The following is a 7,355-nucleotide window of genomic DNA, read 5'->3' on the forward strand; positions in this document are numbered from 1 at the left end:
TGAACCATAGGTGGGAATTGGGAAAGGCTTTTGATGCCTCGTGACATGTATTAATCAGCTAAAAAGGAGAGGAGTAGGACAAGAAAAGGATGGAACAAATGGACAGTACCTTCCCCATCTGTTCCTTCTTTAACCATTTTCAGCCATCTAGGGAAAATACATTCTTTTTCCCCTTTAATTAAAGTTTTTACTGAAGGGCAATATATCTCCATAAAAGTATATAAATATTAAATGTGAAGATTATTAATTTATCACAAACTCAACACACGCTTGTAACCCGTCACCCAGATCAAGAAACAGAGCAATTGCCACATCCCAGAAACCTCCCCTGGTTCCTTCTTAGTCACTACTTCCACCATCCTCCCCAAATGTAATCTCTATGATAACTTCTAAAATCATAGATTAGTTTTGCTGCTTTTTGAATGTTATATAAGTGGAACCATATAGTATGTAGTATTTTGTGTATAGTTTCTCTCATTTAAAATTATGTTCATGAGGTTCATCTCTCTTGTATGGAGCAGTCATCCGTTCATATTCATTACTGCATAGTATTTTATGAACATACCACAATTTATCCATTCTATTATGGTGGACATGTAGCTTATTTCCAGTCTTTGGCAATTACAAATAGTGCTGCTATGAACATTCTTGTATATGACTTTGGGTCACATTTCTGTTGAGGGTGAAATATCTGGGTTATTGAGTATGCCTATGTTCGGTTTTGGTAAACACTAACCATTTTCTAAAGTGGTTATACCAATTTACACCCTGCTCAGCACTATATGAGACTCACAGCTGTTCCACATTCTTGCTAAAATTCGATGGTATAATTTTTTTTTTCATTCTTGTAATTCTGCTGGGCATATAGAGATATCTCTGTGGTTTTAGTTTGCATTTCTCCAATGACAAATGAGACTGAGACCCTTGACATATGTTTATTGGCCATTTGTATTACCTCTTTTGTGAAGTCCTTTTTCAAACCTTTTGCCTATTTTTCTATTGGGTTGCTGTCTTTTCTTGTTGAATTATAGGAATTCTTTACATATTCTGTCTTTTCTTGTTGAATTATAGGAGTTCTTTACATATTCTTTACATAGTATATAAGTCCTTTGTCAAATATGTATATATTGCAGATATTTTCTCCCTGTCTGTAGCTTTCCCTTTAGGGGAAAGGAGGGATTTTTTAAAACCATTTTTTTTCCCTTGGAAAATTTTAACCATACACAAAAGTAAAGAGGTTAATATAATAAATTCCCATATACCCAACTTCAACAATTGTCACCTCACAACCAATCATGTTTCAACTATATCCCTACTGAAAATCACCATTTTCTACTGCCCTAATCTGTCCTTTTGTTTCCATTATTAATCCTCTGGGGCTTTATTACCTCATTCACCATTCATTTGTTTATTCTTCATATATTGATTAGATTAATTCCAGTTGAATTGACAATAAAATCCGATGAATGTATTTTTGTACTTATATTATCTGTGTTCTCTGCATATGGTGACTCTATTGACCACTTCCTTCTTGAAATTCCTTTCCCTTAGGCTTCTCTGAAACTACATAGTTTTCCTCCTACTTCTCCGATCCTTCCTTCGTAATTTCCTTCCTGGGATCTCCTTCCTCCCTTCCTCCTTCAGAGTTATTGTTCTCCCAGAGTTCTGTTCTAGTTCTCAAGTCATTTGGGTGATTTCATCAATATTCATGTCCTTGACTCCCACTTATATGCTGATGGCTTCTGAGTCCATTTCCAGTTGAGAAAGAACTCTGTCCAATACCAGACCTCTATATAGAGCTATCTTCTGAGCATTTCACTTGGAGGGTCCACGACATCCATGGCACACTTGCTGATTGTTGGCCGCCTCACACCCTGTCACTAACCTAGTCTCCCATTCTTCCATTATACTAGAATTTTAGCTGAACAGATATCCAGCTATCAACTATATTTCTCAGCTCACATTGTGGTTAGGTGTGACCAGTGTGACTAATTCTTGTCAATACAACGTAAACAAAGGGATGCATGCCACTTCTGGATCTTGACTTAAAACACTGGGTATGTGTATTATCACTTTCTCTTTTGCATGCAGCTTGCCAGGTATGGTGATGACTAATGCAACCTTGAAAGTTAGGTGTGACCAGTGCACAGAGCTGCCTCACCAGCCTGGGTCCCTGTATGACCTCACAGAGCAGAGCTACCTGACTGGAGAGTACTAGACCATTCCACAAACAAACACACTTAATATTTAAATCATTGCATTTTGGGGTCTCTCTGTTATAGCAGATTAGCCTTTAACTATTACAGCATCTCAGTCATACCATATCAAAAATTTACTAATCATCCTTTCACCTAAATATCCTGTGTCTGTGGTTCCAGTATGAGTAAAGGCTCCTACGGTTACCTAGTCATTTTTCCTCCATCCCTACATTCAATTTTCCTGAGTGCAGTTCATACTATTTCTTTTTTTTTAAATAGTCTAATTTTTATTTATTTATTTAGGCTGTGCTGGGTCTTAGTTGTGGCATGCTGGATCTTTGTTGTGGCATGTGGGATCTTTAGTTGCAGCATACGGGACTCTTAGTTGTGGCGTGTGGACTCTTAGTTGTGGCATGCATGTGGGATCTAGTTCCCTGACCACGGATTGAACCCGGGCCCCCTGCATTGGGAGTACAGAGTTTTATCTACTGGACCACCAGGGAAGTCCTGATACTATTGCTTAATAATGACTCAGGACTTCTACTTCTGGCCATGTTGGAGTAACTGGTACTAGACTGGTCTTCTTGCCTTAACTGTAAAACCAGACAAAAATATATGAGCAGTTGCTTTCAGGCAGTGGACAGTAGGCAGCACAAGACCGAGATCCCTGAGAGAAGGACAAGTAACAGGGTAAGCCCCACAATTACCCAGCTCACTGCATAGAGCAATTTCCTGACTGCAATGCAGAGAGCTTGATCCCAGCAAGGCACAGTGAGATTTAACCATGATGTTGCATGTATATATAGTTCATTTTTTGTATTGCTAATTAGTATGCTATTGTATAAACATACCATAATTTATGTATTCATTTGCTGATGGACATTTGTTTCCAGTTTTTGCTGTTATGAATAAATCTGCTTTGAATATTATTATACATGTCTTTTGATGGACATGAACACTTACGTTGAGTATGTAACAAGGGAAGGAATTGCTATAACGTAAGGTTTATATACGTTTAGCTTTAGTAGATCCTGGTAAAGAATTTTCCAAACTAGTTGTACACTCTAATCAGCAGTGTATAAGAATTCTCATTGCTCCATATTATTTTCCAACACTTGATATTGTCAGTGTTTTTAATATTAACCATTCTTTTTCCTTCCACTTCAATTGAGATATAATTGACATACAGCGCTATAGAAGTCTAAGGTGTACAGCATAATGATTTGACATTTATACGTCATGGAATGATTACCACAATCAATTTAGTGAACATCCATCATCACATAGAGACACAAAATTAAAGAAATAGAGAAAAATGTTTTTCCTTGTGATAAGAACTCTTAACATTTACTCTCTTAACTACTTTCATATATAACATAGAACAGTGTCAATTGTATTTATCATGTTGTACATTACATCCCTAGTATTTATTTTTAACTGGAAGTTTGTTGCTTTTGAGTACCTACATCCAGTTCCCTCTTCCCCTCACATCCTGCCTTTGGATCTCTTTTTCTATGAGTTTCTTTGCTTGTTTTTGAAGTATAATTGTCCTATAACACTATGAGAATTCATGGTGTACAACATAGTGATTTAATTTTTCTTTTCAAATTTAAAAAAATTGAAGTATATTTGATGTACAATATTATATAAGTTACAGGTGTACAATATAATGATTCACAATTTTATACTCTATTAATAGTTATTATAAAATACTGGCTATATTCCTTGTGTTATATAATATATCCTTGTACATTATTTTATACATAATAGTTTGTACTTCTTAATCCTCTGCTCTTATAATGCCCCTCCCTGCTTCCCTCTCCACACTGGTAACCACTAGTTCTCTATATCTCTGAGTCTGCTTCTTTTTTGCTATATTCACTAGTTTGTTGTATTTTTTGGATTCCACATGTAAGTGATATCATACAGTGTTTGTCTTTCTCTGTCTGACTTATTTCACTTAGCATAATACCCTCCAAGTCCATCCATGTTGTTGCAAATGGCAAAATTTCATTCTTTTTTATGGTTGAGTAGTATTCCGTTGTAAATGTAAACCAAATCCTCTATCCATTCATCTTTTGATGGACTCTTAGGTTGCTTCCATATCCGGTCAATTGTAAATAATGCTATTATAAACATCGGGGTGCCTATATCTTTTTGAATTAGTGTTTTTGGTTTTTTTTGGATATATACCCAGGAGTGGAATTGCTGAATTCTATGGTAGTTCTACTTTTAGTTTTTTGAGAACCTCCATACTGTTTTCCACAGTGGCTGCACCAATTTACATTCCCACCAACAGTGTAAGGGGTTCCCTTTTCTCCACATCTTCACCAACATTTGTTATTTGTTTTCTTTTTGATGATAGCCATTCTGATAGGTGTAAGGTGATATCTCGTTATGGTTCTTATTTGCATTCCCTGATGATTAGCTATATTGAGCATCTTTTCATGTGCCTGTGGCCATGTTCATTTCTTCTTTGGAAAAATGTCTGTTCAGGTCTTCTGCCAAGTTTTTAATTGAGTTGATTTTTGATCTTGAGTTGTATGAGCTGTTTATATATTTTAGATATTAACCCCTTATAGGACATACCATTTGCAAATATTTTCCCCCTTCAGTAGATTGTCTTTTCATTATGCCAATGGTTTCCTTTGCTGTGCAAAAGCTTTTAAGTTTAATCCGGTCCCATTTGTTTATTTTTGCTTTCATTTCCTTTGCTTTAGGAGATGAATCCCCCCAAAAATATTATTACCATTTATGTCAAAGAGTGTTCTGCCTATGTTTTCCTCTAGGAGTTTTATGGTATCTGCTCTTACATTTAGGTCTTTAATCCATTTTGAGTTTATTTTTGTATATGGTGTTAGGGAATGTTGTAATTTCATTCTTTTACTTGTAGCCGTCCAGTTTTCTCAGCACCGCTTATTAAAGAAGCTGCCTTTTCTCCATTGTATATTCTTGCCTCCTTTGTCATAGACTAATTGACTGTAAGTGTGTGGTTCATTTCTGGGCTCCTTATTCTTTTCCATTGATCTGTGTGTCTGGTTTTGTGACAGTACCATACTGTTTTGATTACAGTAGCTTTGTGGAATAGTGTAAAGTCAGGGAACATGATTCCTCCAGCTCTGTTCTTTCTCAAGATTGTTTTGGCTATTGAAGGTCTTTTAAAAATTATTTGCTCTTGTTCTGTGAAAAATGCCATTGGTATTTTGATAGGGATTGCATTGGATCTTTAGATTGCCTTGGGTAGTATGGACATTTTAACAATATTAATTCTTCCAACCCAAGGACACAGTATATCTTTCCATCTGTATCATCTTCAATTTCTTTCATCAGTATCTTATAGTTTTCTGAGTACAGGTTTTTTACCTCCTTAGGTAGGTTTATTCCTAGGTATTTTTTTCTGTTTGATGAGATGGTATATGGAATTGTTTCCTTAATTTCTCTTTCCAATATTTCATTGGTTGTGTATAGAAATGCAACAGATTTCTGTAGATTAATTTTGTTTCCTGCAACTTTACTGAATTCATTGATGAGCTCTGGTAGTTTTCTGATGGTGTCTTTAGGACTTTCTATGTATAGTATTATATCATCTGCAAACAGTGACAGTTTTACTTCTTCCTTTCCAAACTGGATTCCTTTTATTTCCTTCTCTTGTCCGATTGCTGTGGCTAGGACCTCCAATACTATGTTGAATAAAAGTGGTGAGAGTGGGCGTCCTTGTCTTATTCGTGATCTTAGAGGAAATGCTTTCAGCTGATCCATTCCTTTGTATCATTTAGTCTACTGTTGATTCCTTCTAGTATATTTGTCACTTCAGTTATTGTATTTTTCATCTCTGGTTGTTCTTTATGTTTTCTAACTCTTTGTGAAAAACTTCTAACTTCTTACTCTGTGCATCCATTCTTCTCCTGAGTTCTTTGATCACACTTAGGATCATTACCCTGAGCTCTTTCTCGGCTGGATTGACTATCTCCACTTCACTTAGTTCTTCTTCTGGGGTTTTATCTTGTTCCTTTGTCTGGAACATATTCCTCTGCTGCCTCATTTTGCCTATGTTGTTATTTGTATTTTTATGTATCTGGTAGGTTAGTTACATTTCCCAACCTTGGAGAGGTGCCCTTCTGTAGGAGACGTCCTATGTGTCTCAGCAGCACACTCCCCTCTCATCACCCTAGCTATATGCTCTAGGGGTTCCCCCTGTGAGGCCTGCATGGGTCCTTCTGTTGTGGGGGGCTGACTATGTGGGCAGTCCGGTAGGCTTGCTTGGCCCCTAGTCTGATTGGTTGCCAGACCCTGCCTTGTGTGGAGGCTTCTGACTGCTGGCTGGGGAGGTTTAGTCACGAAATGACTGACTGTAGAACCCCAGGGGGCCCCAGGGCTAGTGCTGACTCACTGGTGGGCAGAGTCATGGCCCAGAAGACTCTGGGTGGGTGAAGACACTGGTGGGTGAAGCCAGGTCCCGGGGTTAGTGGCAGACGACTGGCAGGCAGAATCAGGTCCTGGAGTCTGGCTGCAGGGCCCAGGGACCCCAGAACTGGTGTCAGATCACTGGGGCGGTGGGGGGGGTGAGGAGGAGGCTGGTTCCTGATGCTATTGGGTACAGGATCCAGGGTGTCCTGAAGCTTGTGTTGACCTAATCGTGGGCAGGGCTGAGGCCCTGCTGGTCCCAGAGCAGGGTCTGGCTTGCTGTGGGCAGACTGGATCCACAGGCTGCAGGACTGTGGTTTTCTTGCGTCTGGTGTCTGCCCCCTGGTGGGTAAGGCTGGTCCAGAGGCTAAAGTAGACTTCCTGGAGGGCTGGGCCGGTGCCTGCCCACTGATGGGTGGAGCCGGGACCTGGCCCTCTGGTTGGCAGGGCTGTGGTTAGGAGCAGGTCTAGAGGCAGCTGTGGGCCCAGGATGTCTTTAGGCAGCCTGTCTGCTAATGGCTGGGGCTATGTCCCTGCGCAGTTAGTTGCTTGGCCTGAGGCGTCTCAGCACTGGCACCTACAGGCTGTTGGTTGAGGCCAGGTCTTGGCTCTAATGAGCTAGAGGGAGGATCCCACAATAATGGCCTCCAACAGCAGTGTCCACATGGTAGAAAGCTCCCGTATGTGGCTGCCGCCAGTGTTTGTGTCCCCAGGGTGATTCACCTGCCCCCTGCTTCTCCAAGAGACTCTCCA

Source organism: Tursiops truncatus, chromosome 14, assembly GCF_011762595.2.
Source record: "Tursiops truncatus isolate mTurTru1 chromosome 14, mTurTru1.mat.Y, whole genome shotgun sequence".
NCBI lineage: Eukaryota > Metazoa > Chordata > Mammalia > Artiodactyla > Delphinidae > Tursiops > Tursiops truncatus.